Genomic DNA, 25,244 nt, shown 5'->3' with positions numbered 1-25,244 from the left:
GAAAAGTCAGACATGACTGAGCATACACGCACGCACTCATGTGGAGCAAGAGATAACCTGAGACCAGTTTAACTGGTTAAAGTTAGTGAGTAACTTACTCAGCAGGGGAGAAAGGGAGAGTAAGTGCAAATCAAGAACAGAGGAATAGCACAGGAGAACTGCACGCAAAAATAATCAAACCCACGTTACAAAAAATTATTGTTGTTTAGTCACTAAGTCATGTCCGACTCTTCCTGACCCTATGGTCTGTAGCCCACCAGGCTCCTCTGTCCATGGGGTTTCCCAGGCAAGAATACTGGAGCTGGTTGCCATTTCCCTTCTCCAGGGGATCATCCCATCCCAGGGATCAAGCCCGTGTCTCTTGCATCTCCTGCACTGCAGGTGGATTCTTCACCACTAAGCCATCAGGGAACCTCCACAAAAAAATCATACTTCTCACATAAATGTAGAGCTGCACCTGGGCTACAGTCCCCAGATACCAAGATTCTGTAAAATACAATTTGAAGTCTTTGACTAGGAGAATAATTTTTCAAATATATTTCTTTTGTGGGCTGTTTTAACATAAAGAAAGTTCCATGGATTACTTTTGCTTGCCCCGGGGGAGAAAAATGAAGAAAAAGAAAACCATCATAGAATGAATGGAAGATGCCAATAAGATATTTGCTTTATATCAACTATAATGCAAGAAAACAGGAAAGAACTGGATAAAGTTTTAAAATGTACATTATGTAGAGGAATACTGTAAGTAATATATAACATTAAGTCTTGGACCATCTGCAAACACCACCATGAACTATGTCTCAAGAAGCAACTCTGATAAGTGCATTTCATTCTTAGGAATGACAGGCCCCCACAGATAAGACCTAATTTATTTTCAAAGAATGTTTCATGAAGGTATATCTTGATAACTAAAAAATTATGTACATAATTATAGGTCTCAATGGGGCTCATACTAGAAAGAATCTACTTTCTCTCTGAAAAGTTAGTGATTCAAGAATATGAAATCATCAGTAAAAATTAAACAGGTATTTATTGGTCATGTTCTGGCAGCTGACATTTGCAGCCTGCCTACCTATAATAAAATGAGGAGAAAAATCAATAAAACCCAACAACTTCTAGTGAATCAGAGAAATTCAATTTACTTAATAGCAACCTGAAGGAATCATTGCGCATCGGGAGACATAAAATGTGAGCCTCATTCTACCTAAGTAATTAGATTGCTCAAGACAAACAAAACTCTAAATCAATCAGAGTAAACAAAGGTTAATTCAGCACCTCTAGGTCTCTCAACTTTGACATCAAATACCCACAACATTATTATGAAAGACCAAACTATTCCAAAGTTCTGAGGCATTTCAAAAACTGGATACTTTCTCAAAGTTCAGCTAGTTTCATTCGAGTTGGTTTTCTTTCCTTCAGGCTCTTTCTATGCAAGAACGAGATGAGTCTGAAAAAACTGCAATTTGGCTCCATGATTACATTCTTGATTTTGCACTATGTGAGTGAGTGAGTGATAGTCGCTCAGTTGTGTCCAACTCTTTGTGACCCCATGGACTGTAGCCTGCTGGGCTCCTCTGTCCATGGAATCCTCCAGGCAAGAATACTGGAGTGAGTTGCCATTTCCTTTACTGTGTACTAAAGCAAACAGATCCTAAAAGCTCTAGGATGACAAAAGATACCAGCAATTGCTACCAGTACGAAACAGAAAATTGAATACTGGAATATATAAACTGAAAAATAAAAATCAGAGGGAATTAGCAATTTCTATTGAAGGTAGTGATCCCTATTTCCTGTATAGATATTCAGCTTTCATTTTTGGTATTCATATATTCATTCTCTTCCCCTCCATCCCCACTTCCTCCCTCTATGTGTGCTGGGGGTGAAGGTGGTTGGTAGTGTCTGTCCTTTCTTCCTTATATCCTCAACAAAAAGCATACAAAGGGAGAATCAGGGAAGGTTCTGAAGTCCTTGAAGTTTGTCCTTAGCACCCTCTTCCAGGTAAACTGAGAGGAGCAGTAAATATTCCAGGAAAGACTTTGGTAGAATTATATGACGATCTTTTCTCAGACTGAAAATGTGCTTGCTCTGACTTTTTATTGGAAAATACAGTCTGAGTATTGGTATGTAAAAAAAAAAAAAAATTCAAATCTAGTTTATCTGTGGGCAGTGAGCCTGCAAATAAATAACAGAGACTCATTTGGAAAGGAAAACTAGAAATCTTCCTAAGAGCTAGGGAGGTAATTAGCAAAGAAGAGAGTGGGGTTTTAAGGCACACAAAACCTGGTGTGTCTATGAAAAATAGGGGTAAGCCACCCGTAGAACTGACTTCTGAACCTCTCTCATAAATGCTAGGTGCCAGTCTATACCTAAATGACAGCAAAAAAGAGTTTCTAGAAGTTTACTGCTATTAATAATACGACAATGGGCCACTTTTTTTATGCAAGAATTCATTAAGTATTCATTTCTGCAACAAACAGCTGAACAAAAACATTTGTTCTGAAATGCTCAGTAATACTAGAAGGAGGAAGTCTGATTCCAGGCATTCCCGGTCAAACTCACATGATACTTGAGGTTTAACATCTTGTCTACAGAATGTAAATGCTTTCTTCCTACCAATACATTCTTGGCATCTGAGTCCAGGTTTGGACATCTGATCTGGTACTGTTAACCAGATTAGCCAAGGGTGAACATGCAGAATTAACGTATTTTAGGAGGGTGGGAAATTGGAGGTTAGCATAAAGGGAAGGGAAGCCACATTGATAGGTTTGGGTGCAAGGTCAGTGTTTGGGTGGCTCAATTAACAGCCAGTTTCTGACTCGCAGGAACACAATGGTTTAATTGTAATCATTCCTTTCTGTACTATGGAAGAAAGTCAAAGAGGTCATCCTGCAAGTGGAAGCATATGCAGAAGTAAAAACGCTGCTCAGGATTCATGGACCTCAACCTTGACTTCAGGCCCCTAAAATAATCTCCCCGCCCTCAACACGCATACAACAGCATTAAGGTTACCTGGAAGGATCAGCGCGTGTGTGTGCACGCTCAGTCGCTTCAGTCGTGTTCTACTCTGCGATCCCATGGCCTGTAGCCTGCTAGGCTCCTCTGTCGATGGGATTTCCCAGGCAAGAATAATGGAATAGGTAACCTATCCCCCCTCCACGGGATCTTCCCAACCCAAAGCTCGAACTCACGTTTCCTGCATTGGCAGATGGCTTCTCTACCACTGAGCCACCTGGGAATCCCTCTGGAAGGATCAGGGAGATTCCAAAACAACCAACATTTAAGAAACATCTAGGTTCTTTACATTATCTTATTGAAATCTCAGAATATCCTTGTGGGGTACGTAGTGGGTTTGAAGTCAATATATTCTATTGATATCTATCAACATTTCCTTCTCTTCTTTATGCAAATTAAACATACATATGCAAAGTAACACTATATATTTTTTTAAAGATGCATGCGTGATTAAGGTGACAGATCAAACACATCATCAGTTCAGTTCAGTTCAGTCGCTCAGTCGTGTCCGACTCTTTGCGACCCCATGAATCGCAGCACGCCAGGCCTCCCTGTCCATCACCAACTCCCAGAGTTCACTCAGACTCACGTCCATCGAGTCCGTGATGCCATCCAGCCATCTCATCCTCTGTTGTCCCCTTCTCCTCCTGCCCCCAATCCCTCCCAGTATCAGAGTCTTTTCCAATGAGTCAACTCTTTACATGAGGTGGCCAAAGTACTAGAGTTTCAGCTTTAGCATCATTCCTTCCAAAGAAATCCCAGGGCTGATCTCCTTCAGAATGGACTGGTTGGATCTCCTTGCAGTACAATGGACTCTCAAGAGTCTTCTCCAACACCAGAGTTCAAAACCATCAATTCTTCGGCGCTCAGACTTCTTCACAGTCCAACTCTCATATCCATACATGACCCCTGGAAAAACCATAGCCTTGACTAGAAGGACCTTAGTCGGCAAAGTAATGTCTCTGCTTTTGAATATGCTATCTAGGTTGGTCATAACTTTTCTTCCAAGGAGTAAGCGTCTTTTAATTCCATGGCTGCAGTCACCATGTGCAGTGATTTTGGAGCCCCCAAAATAAAGTCTGACACTGTTTCCACTGTTTCCCATCTATTTCCCATGAAGTGATGGGACCAGATGCCCAGATCTAGGTTTTCTGAATGTTGAGCTTTAAGCCAACTTTTTCACTCTCCTCTTTCACTTTCATCAAGAGGCTTTTTAGTTCCTCTTCACTTTCTGCCATAAGAGTGGTGTCATCTGCATATCTGCAGAGGATGGCTTTTGGAAGGGGGAAGGAGTGCATATAAATGCTTTATTAATGATTATGAAGTCCACCCCAATAGAATCCCCATTTTATAGAAAAGAGAACTGGCAGCTTTGAGAGGCTGAGAAACTTGTACAAAAGCATTTGGCTAAAAAGTGTTGATTCCAGTAATGCAAGCCATGTTCTGACTCACTATGCTTTACTGAAACTCCCAACACTGATGTACTAGACTAGAATACAACGCTTTTAAATCAAAACAGGAGATTTCACAGAAGCATCTTGTTAAATGGAAAGTCACAGCAGCCCTTTCACTCTCCAATGTGTGTGTGCCAGAGAAATTGGATAAGCACTGCCAAAATTATTGTCTTCAATACAACAAACCCTAAATTAAGCTCAGTGAACCCTTATTAGGGCCTGACTCCATTCAAAGTATTCTGCTTTGTATCCTGGGCTCTAAACATTTATGTCAATGATGTGCCTGATTTTAAGCAATTATGTTGATATAGTAACCTATGAAGTGTACGGACCTATTTTTATTTATACACATATCCTGATCAATTATTATTATAACCACTTTTAGATAAATAATACCAATAAAGGGTTCTCTTAGTCCTCAAGTATAAATATCTATACAATATATTTTATAAGAAATTGAAATTCAGATACACCATATTTCTTGGTCAAGGTCTCTACATGGAAGGTTGAGTTGAAATAAATCACAAAGGTAAAGGGAAAATGATTTAACAGGAAAGCCAAAGAGAAAGGTTAGGAGATATAGGAGATGGGACAGACATGGGAACATCTTAAAATTACAGAAATGCTGGAATTAATTAAGATCCTAAGATGGGATTCAGTACAACAGGCAAAAGGTTGTCAAATATAAACTTGGTCTGATTGATAGTTGATAGCGTTTTCTCTCTCTTATAACTTTGGATGGGCTGGAGGAGCTATTTTTCTACAAAGTTTTCAAACATTGTTTCCTACCTGAACAGATACCAACACTCCTTTTTAAATACAATGCATTCTTTTCTGTTACTCACATTCATGACTGGACTAGAGTCTATTCTTTGGTTGCCAAAGCTTGGACCAGTTATATAAACTTGTTATTGAAGCATTCTAGGAAATACACAACCACAAGTCTGGGAGGAAGCTGCAGAGTAGACTTTGCTTTCACAAAACTGTAATTTACTGACACCCACCAGGGCCAAAATTGAAGTTCACACTTGATGAGTCACTGGTCCTGTATCTCTGGAAGCATGGTGTATGAAGAATTCTTTTTAAACTGCTTCCTCGGCTTCTGAACATCTGTGTTGCTCTGTTCCCATGACCATTTTTATTTTGTTTTTTCGCCAGCTGAAGATTAATTCAAATCAAAAGGCAATTCATCATGCTCGGTTTTCTCCACACTTATTCCATTGGTAAGGGAATTACTGCCAGACAGTACAGTTTTGTGGCCTCATAATGCGTGGGTCTAGGTAAGAGGAGGTATGTTTGTTATTCCTTATAAACAGATATAAGGATATAAGCAGATATCTTTTGTTTCATCTGGTTTGCAGTACATTTTTGGATCCTATCATTTTGTTTGCCTTTTAAATCCTAACTTTTCCTAGTCACCAATTTTTAAAACTCACCCCTCTCCCCCGCAGAATTAAAAGAAAACACACACAAAAAAACACTCACACATAGTCCAGTCCAGATCTTTCCAGGCTCATGGGAGCACTGTGTGTGTGTGTGTGTGTGTGTGTGTGTGTGCGCGCGTGCGTGTGTTTCCCCGCTTTAATATTTCACAGCTTGCCCAAATCTGAAAAAAGTTTAAGAAGCATGCATGGGGGGTTAGTTTTTTAAAGTTGCTAGTTTTACCTATGTTAAAACATACGTGACAGTACTCTGAACGCGTGAAATGCCTTCAACCTTCCTCGCAGAAGGAATTTTGACCTCTTTCTGTTACCCCCACAGTTCTCCACTGTCAATTGGGGTTTTATTTGTAGCAGAGAAAGGCAGAGGTTGGTCCCAATCCAGGATTTGGGCTTGGTAACTCTGAGCACATTCCCAGAACTGATCAAAGACAGATGCACACAGAGGGTGACTCATGGGATCCATTTTTCATTGTAAATGAATAATCCCAAGTAATATATCAATGGATATTGGTGACAAATCATTTTACCTTGGAAGAAAACAGAACATGGAGCCGAATAAAGATGTTTTTATTTGTCCAACTGCTCCCCTAAACACATAGGAAATTCTGTCAAAGGAAGCTTAAGGTGGACACCAGAAACTTCTTTATACTTTTGACTTTGTTCTTGGATTACATGCGGGAGAGTATCTTCCAGAGATCACAGGTAGAGACAACTAAGACTATAGACTGACTCTGAAAGGGCCTCATCAATTTTTGTTTGGTATCGGTGTTCTGACTCTTCCCATCCCTCCTTCTGCTAAGACTGCGTCTTGTTTTTCATCAATGAATTTAATGGATCGCGCATTTCTACAGGATGTCACTTTTGCTCTTTTCACTCAAAGACGGTCAAAGCTGTCACCTGTAATGCAGAATTACCCAGGAAGCCTCCCACCAGTGAAGGAGCAATAAACCAGAAGGGAAAGGAACAGAACAATGAGAGGATGATGCCTGAGAAACACAAGGTATCACAGAGAAGACCAGGGAAAACTCAAACCCAGAAGTGTCGTGACCCACTTTCTGTAGGGTCTTCAAAGACCAAGACTGACTCTGCTCCCTGCGTTCACTTTCATGGGCACATTCATCCATGTCATGTAAAGCCACATCTTACACTCCCTGGAACACCAAGGCTTGCATGGAACCAGTGAAATACAGCTTGTGATAATACACCATCACTTGGCTGAGAATGTGTGGAGAAGTGACAGAGTAATTCAGAGCAGTCGCTACACAGTGAGCTAAAAGAAGCTTCTCGAAATACAATGAAGTGCAAGGTCTCTATTCAGCTATGTTTTGATGGAATGTTACAGATATTTCATATTCATAGGCCACTGGTGAACAGAGCCCGTAAGACCCATCTTGGCATGTAGCCAACTAGGACGGGTCAGTACGGTGTGTAAGTGACAAAGAGCTGGCTGCTGTAATTTTGTGAGAATGAAGAAGAAAGCATGTTTACTACATATGGCTTTTGCGGAAGCTGCCTAGCTATAGCAAGATGACAGGGATCAACATAATCCTTCTTTCATTTCTCACTTTCTCTACTGGTAAAATCTAAAAACCAGGGTAGAAGTAACAGCCCTTCAAAATAAAAGCAGCAGTGAGGCATGATATTCAGCCACAGTCAGGGCCCGGGCACAGTCAGGGCATGGTTGGCACCTATTTTGAGAGACAGGTATTACAGAATTCTGTCAATATCAGTTGTGCCTCAAGTAAGGGATGACAAAACCTTAGAGGTATGAAGCAAAAGGAAGAATAAGGAAATGCTAGGTGCTTCTAGGGTTTATACTTTGCTAACACTCAAAGAGAAATTATAGTCTATTATTAAGTACTAGAGATAACAATTGAAAAGTGTAGCCAACACAACCAAGGATAAGGACATTAGTCTAAAAAAAATCTTAAGAAACAGATCTAGAGGACGTAACAAGTGGCACACTCAAGAGGAAAATGGTAAAAATAAGAGCCTTTAGGACAAGATAATTAAGGGGAAAATAGAATGGAAGAGGGAGGAAAAGGTTACAACAAACTATAACAAGTTAAAAGGTTAATTTCTAGTAAAATAAAAAAATGTTTAATGTTTTTATAAAAATTAAGAAATTAAAAAATATTTTAAAATAAGACCACCAGTAAAACCCCAATGAATAAGTGGGTAAGCAATTCAAAAATTTAGTGAAAGAGGAAATACAGAAAGTGGGAAAAAAAAAAACAAACCCAGAAAGTCATTGCTAATGATTAAAGAAATATAAAGGGAAGTACACCAGCAAATAGTCTGGCAAAACGTTTTTTTTTTAATTAAAAAAAAAACAAACACTCTTCAGGGTTAGAGTGGAGAAAATAAACTCATTCATTGCTAATGACATTACAAATAGCACCTATCTGGAGAAATATTTGCCAATGAGAAGACAATAAATATGTTCTGTGACTCCTCTGTTGTAAATTAATCTATGGTTAATTCACAAAGTGTATGACACAATAGAAACTAACAGAAGCAACTTCAGTGCCCATTAATGGGGGAGAAGCCATGTATTTTAGAGCGCAATTGATACAACTGAAAATGATGCTGTCACTAGAGGATAAATATGATTTTTTTAAATGTGGAAATTTGCTAAATCGTTAGAAGTGGAAATATATATGCAAAATACACATGTACACATATACTGAAGTTGTACAGAAATTACTTAAACTTTCTTTCCCTTTCTGATTTCATGAGATATAGTCAACATACAGCAATATAAAAGTTTCAGGTGTACAGCATTATGATTTGACTTACATACATCATGAAATAAATAAATTTAGTGAACATCAATCATCTCATATAGATACAAAATAAAAGTAAAATAAAAAAATTCGTCATGATAGAACTCTTAGGATTTACTCTCTTAACAACTTTTGTATACAACATACAGCATTGCAGACTGCTTATCGCATTGTACATTTTAACACTAATACTTCTTTAACTTCCAACTGGAAGTTTGTACTGTGTGACTGCCTTCATCCAATCCTTCCTCCTATCACCTCCCACCTTGGGTAACCACAAATATGATCTCTTTTTCTATGAATTTGTTTATTTTTGAACTACAATTGATCTACAACACTGTCTTAGCTCCTGGGGCACAACATAGTGATTTGGTATTTCTGTACATTACAAAATGATCACCACAGTAAGTCTAGTTACCACTGGTCATCATACAAAGATGTTACATTATTACTGACTGTACTCCTCATACTGTGCATTTCATACCCATGAGCATTCTATAACTGGAAGCTTGTACCTTTAACCTCCCTCATCTATTTCTCATACCCTGTCCCTCTCTTCCCTCGAGCAGCTACTTATTTATTCTCTGTACCTATGACTGTTTCAGTATGTTTGTTCATTTGCTTTTTAAATTACACATCTAAGTGAACTCATATAGTATTTGTCTTTCTCTGTTTGACTTATTTCACTTTAGCATAATACCTCTGGATTCATCCATGTTGCTGCAGATAGCAAGAGGTCATTATTTTTTATGGCTGAGTAGTATTCCATTGTGTGCATGTGTGTGTGTGTGTGTGTGTACACATACGTGCATGCTTAGTTGCTCAGTCACGTCCACCTCTTTGTGACCCCATGGGCTGTGTAGCCCTCCAGGCTCCTCTGTCCATGGGGATTCTCTAGGCAAGAATACTGGAGTGGGTTGCCATGCCCTCCTCCAGGGGATCTTCCCAACCCAGAGATTGAACCCACGTCTCCCACATTGCAACCCAGGGATTGAATCCAGGTCTCCTGCATTGCAAGCAGATTCTTAACTGTCTGAACCACCAGGGAAGCCACACATGCAAAAATATATTTACACATATGCATTACACATACATACAAATATATACATTTATATATATATATATATAAATGCACACATGCAAACATCTTGTTTATTCTTTCATCTACTGATGGCCACTAAGGTTGTTTCCATATCTTGGCTATCATAAATAATGCTGCAATGAAGATAAACAGGATTATCATTTTGAATTAGTGTTTTCCTTTTATTCAGATAAATATCCAGTGGTAGAATTTTCCTGGCGTGCTGCAGTCCATGGAGTCCCAAAGGGTTGGACATGACTGAGTGACTGAACTCAACTGAACTGAGTAGAACTGCTAGATCCTATGGTAGTTCTGGTTTCAATTTTGTGAGGAGCTTCCATAGCATTTTTTAATCACTGTGGTACCAATTTATACTTCCACCAACAGTGCATGAAGGTTCCCTTTTCTTCACAACCTCGCCAACAGTTGTGGTTTTTTTTTTTTTTTTGTCTTTTTGTTAACAGCCATTCTGATAGATGAGAGGTGATATTTCACTGTGGTTCTAATGGGCATCTTCTTCATAATTAGTGATGTTGAGCAGCTTTTTATGTGCTTGTTGATCATCTATATGTATCCTTTGGAGAAATGTCTACTGAGGACTTCTGTTCATTTTTTGAGTTTTTTTTTTATGTCATTAACCCCTCATCAGACATATTGTTTGCAAGTATTTTCTCCCATTCAGTAGGCAACCTTTTCATTTTGTTGATAGTTTCCTTTGCTGTGCAAAAGCTTTTTAGTTGGATCTAGTCCCTTTTGCTCACTTTTGGTTTTGTTTACCTTGCCTAAGGAGACAGATCTGATTAAATATTGCCAAGACTGATGTCAGTGTACTGCCTATGTTTTCTTATACGCATTTCCTGGTTTCAGGTCTTACCTTGAAGTCTTTAAACCATTTTGAGTTTATTTTTGTACAAAGTGTGAGAAAGTTACAAAAATTACTTTTAAATTTATAAATACTGAATATTATGCTGCCATTAAAAGAGATATACATATACACATAAGTGTATATAAAGAAATATGGAGAAGTATTTATAAAAATATTAGAAGTCAAAAGATACATATGTACACACATATATTTTTACATAATATATCATATTATATACTCATAAATTTGAAATAAAAATCAGAAATGAAACTGTGGCCCCTGGAATATTTAATTATAGATAAATGTTTTTCTAAATACAATTTGATTTTTCCTATTTTTTATTATATAGGTAGATTCAAGAAGAAAAGTTCTTAAAACCCAGAGAAAAGCACTTTCCAATCAACAATACTCTATATTATAAGAAACCCCAAAATAACTTGTGAGTTTATAGGCCTAGATGTCTCAGGAAGGAGTTTGGTAAGTTTATAACTTTATGATAGACCACTGATATTTCACTATATAAAAAATCCATGTCAGTGAGAAAATATTCAAGACAACACTCAGCTCTGAAAGTTTTCCTTCCTCTCTAGAATTCATGACTAAAATTCTTCTCACTGGCAATGAGCAAACTTACCTGTGTAATAATTACAAATGTACACACACACACATACACATATGCACCTGTACATTCACACACACATGCACTCAGTGAATGGCAGCCTTTTCAGGTAACTAAGCATCATTAGGAGACACAAGAGATGTGGGTTCAATCCCTGGGTTGAGAAGATCCCCTGGAGAAGGAAAGGGCAACCCACTCCAGTATTCTTGTCTGGAAAAACGCCATGGACAGACCAGTCCATGGGGCTGCAAAGGGTTGGACACGAGTGAGCGATAGCGTGAGCACAAGCAAGCATTGTTGGATAACAGAGGGAATGTTCGGGAGAGCTCTCCTGAAAGCAGCAGAGCTCCACGTCACGTCTCCCCCTGCCCCCGCCACTCGAGCAGGACTGGCTTCTGGTACACTTGAACATGCCCTGTTTCTGGGCTTTCACTGTTCTGTTCTTCCTATCTAGAATGCCATTTCCTCCATATAGTCACAAGGCTCAGCCAGGGGTAATATGCAAAATATTCAACAGTTGGCATACTTCTGGGAAATAACCAAGTAGTCCAAACATCTGGCCAATCAGAAGGATGCTGGGTGTAGAATCCATAAGGCTATGCAGGTTTCTCCTACCAACCTTTGTGCCCTCGCTCCCTTCAGGTCTTGGCTCAAATCACACCTCCTGGAGACGTATTCCCTGACAGCCCTATATACCAGGAGTATCCCCGTCACTATATCTCATGACCCTACCTTCTTTTCTTTTTCCTACAGCACTCATCATTACCTGTCTATATATATTATGTATTTATCTGTCAAATTTTGTATTGTCTGTATGTCTCCTATTATGTAAGTTCCAAAAGCAGGGACCTTGCCTGATCTTCTCAAGGTTGCCTGTGACCTCCACTTGCTAACTCCAATGATCAATTCTTACTTCTCATCTTTGAGTTCTCATTAGTGATTGACCACTTTTTCTTTTTTTGAACCCCTTCCCTCCTAAGCTCCAGAACATCAATAGTGTTTAATTTTGTTTTATTTTTCTCTCTGCTCCTTCTCAATCACCCTTCATCTCCCTGACCTTTACGACTGGTTGGAACACTCCTGGCCTCAGACCTTCATGTTCTCAGCAAGAACCACAGCTTTAAATAACGCTGTATGCTGATGACTGATTTCTACCTTCAGTCTGAACTTCAGACTCATCTATCCAGTTGCTTGCTTGTCATCTCCCCTGGATGTTGAACAGGCATCACAGACTTGTCTCAAATGGAACTCCTTGCTTACCATCCCCCAACCATGTTCCTCTTAAATCCTCCCTAGCTCAGTTAATATTAACTTTTCTGATTAGTCTGAAAACCTTCATCTCATCTTTGATGCTACTTTTTCCCTCATACCCCGCCTCTGGTCTGTTAACAAAATGTGCTGATTCATCTTTCAAACAACACCCAGAATCTTATCTGTTCTCATCACCTCCATTTCCACTATGCTGGTCTGAGCTGACATGATCTCTTACCATGCATTATTGCAAGAGCCTCTTAACGCATCTCCCTGCTTCTTGCCTTGTTCTTTTCAGTTTATAACAGTACCAGATCCAGGATGCTTCTGTTTAAACATGTGAGTGAGATCATGTCATTCCCTTACTGAAAACCAGCCCAGGGCTTCCAAGTCACGTAGACGTCATTAGACCTAAAGGTTCATTTTGTCCCGGTTCCTTGTTATCTCTCAGATTGCCTCGGTCACTGCTATACAGCCACACTGGGCTCCCCCTGTGCCAAGCGGACGTGCACTCAGAGACTCTGCACCTCTTTCCTCTACCTGGAATGCTAGTCCCAAGATACTCACCTGGGTGTCTCCTTCGTATTACTTAGAGTCTCTTCCTTAGTGAAGTCTTCCCCAGCCTGTCTACCTAAATTTAAACTTTCCCCCAACTATTTCACTCATGTAACACTTAGTTTGATTATATTTCCAGTGCTCCTAGTTTCAAGCATTTTAATGGAAGATGAGGCTTGAGAAGAGTGCACAGGCCAGATCACAAGAGCCCTGTGGTCATGCAAAGCCTTGACCTTTTCCACAAGGCAGTGAGGCTGCAGCAAAGGCTGTTAGTCAGGGACGTGATACCATCACAACTGCGGTTTAGAATCACTATTTTGGTAGTGCTGATTTTTAAAAATGAAGCATAGGGAATATTAAGCTCTGGCATCATAAGGAAACCAACAGAATTTTATTGAAGATTTCACACAAAGCTAAAGTCTTCCGTAGTCAAATAGTTTCCATTTCTATTCATTGCTCTATGACAGCTTTATTCTTCAGTGATTATGTTCACCGAGTCCATTTCCTAAGGACTGATGAACTTCAAATGCTTGAGCCACTTGGGACTTCACATGAATGGTTCCCCGTAATACTCAAAGTTACAAAGATTCAACAGAGACCCCTAAATAAAGCAAGACTGTACATCAACAGGAAAAACTTTAAATATTAAGCAGCAGAAAAAAAGAAAAACAGTGAAACAATATCTTAACTGGTGAAAAAGAAAAGTATGATAAAATTCTAAGTGACGTGAGCCCAACTGTGGCATGCTGGGAGGCAGCCTATTTCCCCTCTCAAGGAACAGATTCTACTCAACTCCAGCAAATTGTTGCCAAACCCCTCTATTTTTCAAAGAAAAGCCAAAATTCAGATGTTTATGTGAAAGCTCCCAAGGGTTGAAATGTTGAAATGAAGTCAAACCTTCCCACAGTCATGTTCAGCTCCAGCCGTGGCAATCTTTGCCATCTGATGGGCGATTTTTGGAGTCTGTAATACTCTCGGTCACTTGTGTACTTGCTGAGCAGTTCTGTGCCTCAGTTTCCTTACCTGTGAAACCTGGATAACTCCACAAATAAGACTGCAGTTAGGAACAAATTATATCCTATGTAGAAAGTGTTTCCACTAGTGCCTGTTCTATAGTTAAGTCCTCAAAAAAGTCACTATTCTCATGATCAGTTTGCCATTGGAAATAAACACTTGGCATCTGCCCACCTAGAAGTGACCAATGTTTCTGGGTCAATTGAGCACATTTTCTGATACACACTTGGTCGAGATCCCTCTTCTGAGGTCTGTGCAAATAGGCAAGGAAAATCAGAGTAAGTGAGCATTAAGTCAACTTGAGGACAGGCACCAAAATTCATGAAATGGATATGAGGAAAGTGAGTTGCTCAGTCATATCTGGCTCTTTGCGACTCTATGGACTGTAGCCCACCAGGCTCCTCTGTCCATGGAATTCTCCAGGCAAGAATACTGGAGTGGATTGCCATGCCTTCTTCCAGGGGATCTTCCTGATCCAGGGATCAAACCCACGTCTCTTACGTTTCCTGCATTGGCAGGCCAGTTCTTTACCACTAGCGCCATCTGGGATGCCCAGAGTCCATACAGATGAGTCCATATAGGGTGCTTAGGAAAATGAATGTTCCGGCAGGTTTCAAACTGGGACCAGAGATGATACTGAAACTGATAGATACGATGGGAAAGAAAAGTAATGAGAAAGTGAAGGAAGATTTCATGGGTGTCATCCAAGTGTGTCAGGCTGTGTGTGAGAAAGGCTGTCCCAACTAGAGAAGCTCTGGAAAGGGAAGAAGGGCCTCTGGCACTTGGCCATGAGGGGTGGGCATGAGAAGAGAGTACATCTGTCAACAGTGATAAAAATGAACAAGAGAATGAGATAAATGACCCAGCCTCCTTTTCTCTGCTAAAGCCGCCTCTTTAAAATGTCTCTCCCTCCAAAGGGAGCAGTGTGGAAAATGTGGTCCCTGAAGCTTCACACTGCAAGCCCTCTCTCCCCAGGCAGTAGGAAAACTCTGCAAGCACCTGGTCTGTGAGACAATTGAGATGTCCTATATTTATCTACACGTTTTTTTTTCTTCACTGCTTTAAAAAAATTGCACATTTGCTGTAAAAACCACATGATGACATTTAAAGGAAATATCTCAAATGAGTAAAATTACCTTTATTTCCTGAAGCTAACACAATTCTCTGTTTTATATTTTTCTAATTTTTGTCTGTAAGTCTACTGATCTGTCAAGTTATAATCATTGTGTATATTTAACTCAACTTCTATTTTGTGCATTTACCACATACCTAAGTGTCCCTTGAGTTTCTACAGTCAGCATTATGACTTAAATGTCTGCATAACGGTTCATCAAGTCAATGCCCCCTAATTTGCTAATATAGCAGGCATTTAAATACTGTCTATCTAATATTCTTTCCTGTTAAATAAAATGCTATAATACCCATCATTTTGTATAGCTTTGTGCTTTTTAAAAATGCTGTTGGACAAATCCTCAGGATAAATTCAAAGGAGTGGGATAATTGGGCCAAATGGTATGAACATTTTTTTTCTTATTATTAAACTTTTTATTTTGTCTTGGGATATAGCTGATTAACAATGTTGTGATAGTTTCAGGTGAATAGTGCAGGGACTCAGCCATATATATACATAGGTACCCATTCTTCCCCAAACTCCCTTCCCATCCAGGCTGCCACGTAACACTGAGCAGAGTTCCATGTGCTATTCAGTAGGTCCTTGTTGGTTATCCATTTTAAATAGAGTCATGTATACATGACCATCTCCAACGTCCTAACTATCCTTTTCTCCCAACCTTCCCCCCAGGCAACCATAAGTGGTGTGAACATTTTAATTTCCCCATGAGTATGGATGGATTGTAACTGGTAACTCTGACTGCATAACCAAAGACACATAGCCTGCAGTGTGATTTATGCCAACTCACACTTCAGTCCTCAAAGTGCTCCACAACCTCATAAGGGGCTGAACACACTAGATATGGGCCATTAAACAGAGCACAGTTGAATGTCAAGTCATGCCTTTTTTTTCCTCCCTAATTCCCCCTACAAAGTTAATGTGCTGATAGTAAAGATGGAAGTAGCCACCTTCTCTCTTTGAATAAAATGCTCAGGAGAGATATAACAGTGAGTCTGCAAACCTTGAAACCTAATAAATAAGAATTATCCGTTACTGAGAAATCTGAGTGAGGCCAAGCTCGGAACTGTATTAGGCACTAATATAATAAAAGGACGAGGTGAGAGCACACATCAAATTTAAACTATAAACCACACAGAGCACTAGAGAGACTGTGATAATGAAGAACAAAATAGAGGTTAAAAAACCTGCGACATTTTATAAAATATCATTACTTTAAAGTACACATGAAAAAGAAATGTCGAGGTTATTATTATTGAAGAGCACAATGAGAGTGAGACTACTTTGACCATAGTTTTTAGTTAAGCAGTTAGTAATAAAAAAAGTGCTCTGCAAGGAGTAGTGATAGCTTTTAATAAAGATGGAAGGCCGTGGGGGAAAAAAAGACTAAATCTAGCTCCCAGCAAGCACGGTGAGATGAAGATTGGTTAGTCTTTTTGGCTAATCTCATTAGGAGGAAAAGAACCAATTCTGGAAGTTCTATAGTTTCGCTTGACCATCTGGGGTAATAAAATACTATTTACTGCCAGGTGCCCAATGCCATTGGTGGGTGCTGGGCACACTGAGATCACGCCTCTAAGGGTGGCGACGTGCAAATCACAGAATCAGAGCACGGTCAGCTCTGCTTCCCTTGGCTACCCACCCCATGGACCGATTGGAAAACAGTCTCCTCAGTTATGCAGCAACCCCCAGGGAACGTTTGACTCAGTGGTGCCCTGCGTTGGCCAGCTCAGAGGCAGGGTGGCAACCTGCCTCCATCTCAGGCAGCACCATCAGCTCTGGCTCAGGGCACTGGTTTATTGGTTTGATCTCAAACTACTTTCAAGGGACCTTATATGTCAAGGGCAACATGATGCTACATAATTCCACTTCCAGGAGAGTGGTAGTTTAGATGTTCCGAGGGGCCTTCTCAAATTTAAAACAGTCAGCACAGAAAAGTTGTATTCCCTCTCTGAACTCATATGATGTAGAGAAACCTCTGAGCTGAATATTTTAAAAACCCCAGGGCTTGGAAAAGTGGTGTTTTTCTGAGAGCAAATGCTATTGTCAGGGCTATGGTGGGAGAACAGGATGTGAGGCATCATATCCTATACAAGGTGGCAGAGGAGAGCCAGAGGGCCCCTGATTAAGCCTGAGATGCTGGGCAGGGTCTAAAGTGGCCCTACATCAGCAAGTTCTAATGACAAACACAGAGAGTCTCTGGAGGAAAGTAACCTCAGCTTAGACTTTCTAGTTTTTCACAGTTAACATCAATCAAATCTGAACTTCACCATGAATAAGAAGCAGAAATAACAAACAACAGAGTTAGACAACAAGCACTTCATATGTTGGAATAAAAAATAAGTAAGGAATGGTTAAAAAATGAAAAAGCGAAATCCCCAAATAAGCAAGCAATAGGAGATGAAAAATGATCAGGGGATTGAAAAATGGAACTGTTGGAAAGAAGATGAACTACTGAAATAAAAGTACTCTGTTGGGTCATGAAGATCCCCTGGAGGAGGAAATGGCAACCCACTCCAGTAGTCTTGCCTGGAGAATCCCATGGACAGAATTATTGCCCGGCGGGCTACAGTCCATAGGGTCTCAAAGAGCTGGACACGGCTGAGTGGCTGAGGACGCACACACCGACAAAGACAGAATAGGTAAATAGAGCAATGGATCAGAAGAAATTACTGAGAATGCAGCACAGAAAGCTGGAGATAGAAAATACGCAAAAGAAGTTACGAGATGTGGAAGACAAAGAATAAGACGGGCTAACGTATATCTAATGAGAGCCTCAAAATGAAAAACTGGATACAAAAGAGGCTGTATTTAAACGTACCATGTCTGAGGATTTTCCAAAAGTGCTTAAAAAATCCAGAGATACAGGAAGTACACTTTAAAAAGAATGACTCAAGAGTTCATACTTCAAAAAATGTCTTACCCCCTGCATAGTGGCACATTTTAAAGAAAAGGTGGTACACCTTAGGTCAGCATTTACTAAACGCCCTGGGTCAGGAAGTGGTCTAAGCACTAATTTGCCAGAGAAGTTCATTATAATTAAGGTGTTCCTCTCTTTATACCATGTAACTGTTGGCCCTAAATTTTGCATAATTTTTTTTTCTTGAATCATATCTGAAAGGCAAGGTAGTATACTGCTATGCTAAAATATCCTATTATTCATATAAAGCTTTTGATAAAGACGGGAATCTTTTTACAAAACCAAATATTAAGAAATTGTGTTTCTTCACACACTACATTTTCTAGAAACAGGATGTAAATACATATCGTGAAAACAGCTATTTTTACACTGCTGTTAACATAAACTTCAAAATAAAACCTAAACACCTGCTCAGGCCCTTAAAATTAGAAGGATGTGGGCTGGGGAGAGAAACGGCTAAACAGTCAGCACTGATGATCTCCCAAGCGCTTTTTAAACTTGATGGAGTCTTAGGCTGCTCCTCAGCTCCTTTCTCCTCTGCCCAAGGCCCTTTGTAAGCACATTTTAAAGACAAGCAACAGAAGAAGGAACAAATAATCTTTGCATTCCTCTCTTCCTCTACACCTAATCTTCACCTCTTTCTTTAGTAGTCAAAGAAATGAGGGAGGGAAAAAAAAGCCTCTCCTCCTCAGCTCCCGCCCCTGCCATCAGAGCTCCCAGACCTCAGGAAGAGAATAGAGGACCAGGGCCTACGAAGGCTCCCCTGCTGGTCCAGTGGTTAAGCAGCAGCCTTCTAATGCAGGGTTGTGGGTTTGATCCCTGGTCGGGGAACTAAGATTCCACATGCTGCAGGGCAACTAAGCCCGCGTGCCACAACTAGGGGAGCCTGCGTAACAACAGCCAGAAAAAAAAGAAAAGGCTTCTTGGCCTTCATCCCTTTCCCTGTTATTTATATATATCTGCCTACCTTTGAATATCGCTGCACACAGGGCCCAGGGCCCAGAATTTAAGAAGAAAATCCACCTATATAAAAAGCATAAATGTATTTTTTTTAAAAATACGCATGATTCACAACAGTAAGCGTGCGTGCTTGCTTAGTGGCTTCAGTCGTGTCCGACTCTTTGGGACCCCATGGACTGCAGCCCACCAGGCTCCTCTGTTCATGGGATTCTCCAGGCAAGAAAACTGGAGTGGGTTTAAGATAGGCATTCAATAAATGTTAACTTATACTTTTAAAGATTATATTTATATAAGTTTTATCTCAATTATGTTTTACACAATTAAAATTAAAGGGTCAGAAACAACTGAGTGACTTTCACTTTTATATTATACATAAATATAACTTTAAAATAATTTAGATGAAGTCTAGAAGGATATAACCAAAAGGTTCACAGTGGTTACTTCTGAGCAGGAAGGTTAGAGATTGATCCCTTTTTCCTCACTTTACTTATCTGAATTGATTCCATTTGTCTGCAGTTAATGTATATTACCAATATGATTCTTAAAAATCTCATTAGCAACCACTTGTTGAATAATGGAAACAGCTATCATTTTAGTATGGTTATCCCAAATATAAAGACATTGAAAAATATTATGTTTCCTTATGTGACTAGGCTATCTTACCTTCTATAAACATGCCCAGTATTCTGAAATGTTCTTTGCAAAATTACTTTTTTGAAAAACATTATTCTTACAAAAAGACAGTGAAATTTCTTTGGCCAACCTGTGTTTGCTCATTTCAAATCCTTACTGGCTCTAGAGAAAAAGTAACTGAGCGGGTGTTCCTTAAGTTTCAATACATTTGATGGTGTTGCTGTTAGGCTCTTTATCAGAGCATCAATAAAAATAATTTTGTTTGTCAACAAGAAATTTATAGTTTAAACAAATTTCTTTTCCATGCAGGAAAGAAACCCAACATATCACAACCACTGATGCAGGTGTCAAACTTAAGCAGAGATGAAGGGAATACATTGTCCAGTTGAAGGCTCTCAGAGCCAGAATGGGTTATTTAATTTGACAATAATATGGGATTAGATTCCCCAGATTGGGTCTTCCTAGCTATCCAGCCACGACGATGGTGACAGAAGCAAGTGATTATGGTCGGTAATTAAGAATAACCAGGGGACAGATGATTGAAAATACATCACTGAAAAATCATTGTATTTGGTTTTAGAATGAAGCTGTGATTCATGTGGCGAATCTGTTCTCCTTATTCCAGGAGTAAGCAGTTCAGTCACGTGCAGAGAAATCAGAGACACTGGTCAGTATTCGATTTTTCTCTTTAACACCATAAAGCAAATAATTCACATTAAGGTAATTAGGAGCACAATGCTTTATTTGCCTTTTTATGGGTGAGCTTTGACACTGGAAAAGAGCCCAGAGAAACAGTCTGCCTGATGAAAACATCTCTGCTTCTCTAAAACTGAATGTGCACACGTGCCCAGTTGTGTCAGATTCTTTTGTGATCACACGGACTATAGCCCAACAGGTTTCTCTGTCCATGGGATTTTCCAGGCAAGAGTACTGGAGTGGGTTGCCATTTCCTACTCTATGGGATCTTCCTGACCCAGGGATCAAACTTGTGTCTCCTGCATCTCCTTCATTGGTAGGAGATGCGCTTTACCACTAGGCCACCTGGGAAGCCCCCACAAAAGCCCCAATGGACAGTCAATGAGTAGCTGCAGCCCTCCACCCTGACTCTTCACATGTACACTTTTCTGCTGACCTGCCCCACTGCCTCCCAGGGGACTTCCCTGTGCCCTAATAACTACTCACCCCTAACACATGCATTGACACCCCCTCAACAGAGCCCAAGTGTTCTGGTACATGCCCTCTTCTGCTTCACAAACAAATCTGGCAAGAGTCCAACACCCCACTCTGGGCATCCTGCCTGCCAACAAGACCAAAAATCCCTTTGCTCTGAAAACAGTGAGCATAAATGCTCAACTTCACTGTGTAGGCCATAACTCCAAATAATTCCAAGTGATTCCTCCTAATTGAACCCAACGTCACCTACCCTTTGATACAACTGAAATAATTAACTTTAAGCAACGACAGGAAGCCATGGCAGTGATTCCATGAACCACCAGATGAAACAACTCCGTGCATAAAATCAACGGTGCATCTCATCAGTAAATTGCGTACACGATTGGTATGCTGACCTTGATATGCCAAATGAATGTATTCCTATTAAGATGAATGAACATCTATTTTTCTGCATACGGAAGATGTGATCCTACTGGAAACTTTAATAACAGGCTTCTTATTATAAAATTACTACATATTCACTGTAAATGTTTGAGAAATATACAAAAGAGGAAGAAAGGGGAAAAAGAAGTAGAGGGAAGAGAAGGAGAAGGAAAACTCTTGAGCTAACCATCCACAGACAATACTGTGAATAGTTTGGTGGCTTTTGAGAATTGAGAATATGATACACTTTCTGATTTTTAGTCTGCTTTTTCCCGCTATGCTACTAACATATTCTGGTTAGTACATAATCCTTACAAAGCTCTGAGAGCAACAGGAGACAACATTTTGCCCTTATCCTGGATCTAGTGGTTCGTTCTGCTCTCTCCACTTTAAACCCAGCATCTTCCTGCGGCTACAGGGCCTGCTCCACAGGTTCCATTCCTTCTGAGTTACCCTTTTTGTCACCAGAGCTTTCTCAGCCACCAAGAAACCAGCCAGAGCACCACACATTTAGCCAAATAACTTATTCCTCAGCCTCCTCACTTGTATTCTATGATCCTTTGATCCCTTCTGGACACAAACGTCAATGACTTGGGTTTTGCATCAGTTTCACAAAGTCTAAATATGCAAGGCTAAAAAAGCTGACCAATCAATCATCAAATGGAGAGTTCTACTGTTGATCTGTTTTAACCATATAGTCATACATTTAAAACTTAACAAAATGTGCTTTCATCAGAAGATTAAGGGTTTTATCCCAAGGCCCAATTTCCTGCATTTCTTTTTGAATTTATCCTAGTTACAGTTTGATATTCTCTGCAGTAATTTTTTCTTAAGGTTAAAGTTTCCACTGAGTATCATCAACTATTCATTAAGAATTTCAGTGGAAATTTTAGATCTATCTGTATCAGCAAAGTAATTTGAAAAGTTAAGGTAATTTACCTGGAAATCTGAGATTTAAAGAATCTGGCTATTTCAGGAAAGTTTACAAGTTAAAAAACATCATCTTTTATCTATGTATTCACATCTTAGAAAGAAATACACAACTTTAACATCTTTAGTGTTCATATTTTTCATTTCTAGTATTCTCTGCTAATTCTTTTAGGTTTCAAAGAAGAAAAGTATTTGATGAAAATTAAAATTCATAACAAAACTTATTTAATATTACAAAACTCTGAATATATGCTCTCTATGTGAAGAAGTAGATCCATCTTAAGTGAGTTATTTGATTATAAGAGGGCAAAAGAAATAATCTAGACATAAAATCTTATTGAAGCTTCCACTGTATCATACATTATTTCAAAATGTATAATATCATACATTTTTTGAGTAATGTTGATATTTATTGACATCAATGCAAAATAAGCTAAGTTGTTATTTAACAGGAACAAATATTGGTGCAGTTTCCTTCCTGGAGAGGGTAGGCACTCAGCTCATGGGACCTAAGGTCAAACAAAGACTGGATAGTCAAGCACCAACTAAGGGTTAGACTTTATGAATATAAAAATTGCTAAAGGCAAAAGGAGATTAAAAAAAAAATTGTTTCACACTAATTTCACATAAGCAAACAAAGAACTAAAGTGAAAGTTGCTCAGTCGTGTCCGACTCTTTACGACCCTATGGACTACACAATCCATGGAATTCTCTAGGCCGGAATACTGGAGGGGGTAGTGGTTCCCAAACTAACCCTAAAACTTTAGGACATAAGCTATCAACATGACATGACTATTTAAGTTTCTGTGAAAATGTGTTAAATCCTTCACTGTACTTGTATTACAATTACATGCTTCTTGCTTCTACACTACGCAAAGTCAACAGTTATCACCAACAATGACTATAACTAGATCTGAACGAGACTTCACAGTGACTGCTCCATTGAAATTTAAGAAAATACAATCCAGGATTAACAAAACCTTTCGATTTGAAAGCCAGTTCTTGTATCTTCTTCTCATGTCATGCCTAAATAAATCCTCTTGTGACATTTCTTGCCTGAAACTACAATGCATGTCCTCTCCTCCTCAGCTTTGTCTGGCACTTTAAAGTTAATTTGTAGGCACTGCATAAAAAATGAGAATCGTACTTCCAATCTGAACCTGCTATCAGCTTCCTGCTTTGACGAAAAACATATTCCTCTGCAGTGTATCACCAGCCCAGCGACCCCCTTTCTCTCTCTCTACCCTTTGCCCTGAAGGCACTTCTGGATTGCTTAATTCGTGCTCTTTGGCTGCCGAGGCAGATGGGACACCTAAGGCCATTTGGACTATCACTCCTCGCTTCCCTTTTTTCTATGGCTAATGCCACTTTCTGGCTTTTTTTTCTATGGCTGACTCTCCAGACTTGGTGCTGTCATCAGGGGGACAGAGTCAATTTCAGCTTCGAGCGTCTGGCTGGTAAAGCTGCATTGCCGGGCAATCCTTGTTTCTTATGTGATCTCTCTTAACCACTTCTCTCTTTTCAGTTTTTTTCTGAGCTGCCTACTGGCTCTGTACTTTCAGGCTTCTTTCCTTTATCACGAAGTGCCTCTTTCTCCTTCTTCCTTTCTCTTCGCGCTCCTTCCGCCTGTGGCGGTCTTTTTCCTGCCACATCAGCCTCTCTCTCTCCTGCAGGATGCGCTCTTGGCCCCCTTTGTAATCCCGCTTCCTCTCCTTGTATTCTCTGCCACTCTTATCTTAGGTCTCTCAGGCTCTCATCTCTAAATTCACCCTCAGAACGCTTGGGCAATGTGCAACTCTGCCTGCTGGCTCTTTCAACACTCAGATTCTCTTTGTCCAATTTCTTTTTCATCTCCTTTTTCTGGCTTCTTGAGCAGCTTAATCTTTGGTTCATCCTTTAATTTGTCCCTTTCTGGATTTCTATCTTCTTTCGCTTTTCTATATCTTTCTGTTTTCATTTCTCTTTCCACTTCCTCCTCTCTTCTTCTCTTTGCCTTTTTCTTTCTATTTCTCACCATCTCCTTTCTTCTCTCTCTTCTTCTCTCATCCTCTGCTTGCTTTTCAGGAAGCTCAAAAGTGGAGTTGTCTTTTTAGCTATTAGTTTTCTATTTTTGGCTTCTATTTCCTCTAGTAGTGTCTCTGGAGTAGATGTCATTTTCTCATTATCTGCAGCATAGCTCTCCAAAAATTTTCTATATTCTGGATCATCATCAGTAGTCCCAACTTTTGCCGGGATATTCCTGACCTTTATTGTCAAGGAATACATAACCATCAAAACAATCCCTGGACAAAATAATGTTTTCTTGGTTTTTAAAGTTAACGTATGCTCTTGCATACATATGAGGATACAGACTAGTATCATTAGAAAAAAACTCAAAATAATCATGCTCAGGCATAGGCTGAAGATGTTCCTGAAGCTGCTCTTGGTCAAAGTGGCTGGTAATCTCTGAATTACCACCTGGGGGAGTCAAGAGGGTTACTCACTTCTCCTTAGGCCTATGTTCCTTCTCTCTTTCATGGCTACAGCTTCACTCCTCACCACGGTAGCTCAGCCTAAACCAATATCATATATCATTTTGAAAAATTCTATAATTAAATTATAGAATCCAATAATTCTATGTTTTATTGAAAACACATTTATCTTCATGACAGAGAAAGCTGGCAATAAATCGCTATTATATAAAATTTATTTTAGCTTAGGTCCCATCACTTCATGGCAAATAGATGGGGAAACAGTGGAAACAGTGTCAGACTTTATTTTTCTGGGCTCCAAAAATCACTGCAGATGGTGATTGCAGCCATGAAATTAAAAGACGCTTACTCCTTGGAAGGAAAGTTATGACCAACCTAGACAGCATATTCCTAAGCAGAGACATTACTTTGCTAACAAAGGTCCATCTAGTCAAGGCTATGGTTTTTCCAGTAGTCATGTATGGATGTGAGAGTTGGACTGTGAAGAAAGCCGACTGCGGAAGAACTGATGCTTTTGAACTGTGGT

At 39.6% G+C, this 25,244-nt stretch overlaps 1 protein-coding gene and 1 pseudogene across 4 annotated transcripts in view; both read right to left on the bottom strand.

Annotated features, from left to right (window-relative positions):
* The window catches only part of RNF150 (ring finger protein 150), a 286,972-nt gene that overhangs the window by 185,501 nt on the left and 76,227 nt on the right, over positions 1-25,244 (bottom strand). The gene's annotated exons all lie outside the window — the stretch shown is intronic.
* LOC132658068 (regulator of nonsense transcripts 3B-like) overlaps positions 1-25,244 on the bottom strand; it is a 136,804-nt pseudogene that overhangs the window by 36,806 nt on the left and 74,754 nt on the right.

Source organism: Ovis aries, chromosome 17 (assembly GCF_016772045.2).
Source record: "Ovis aries strain OAR_USU_Benz2616 breed Rambouillet chromosome 17, ARS-UI_Ramb_v3.0, whole genome shotgun sequence".
NCBI classification, from domain to species: Eukaryota; Metazoa; Chordata; class Mammalia; order Artiodactyla; family Bovidae; genus Ovis; species Ovis aries.
This window is presented reverse-complemented; position numbering and strand designations above follow the sequence as displayed.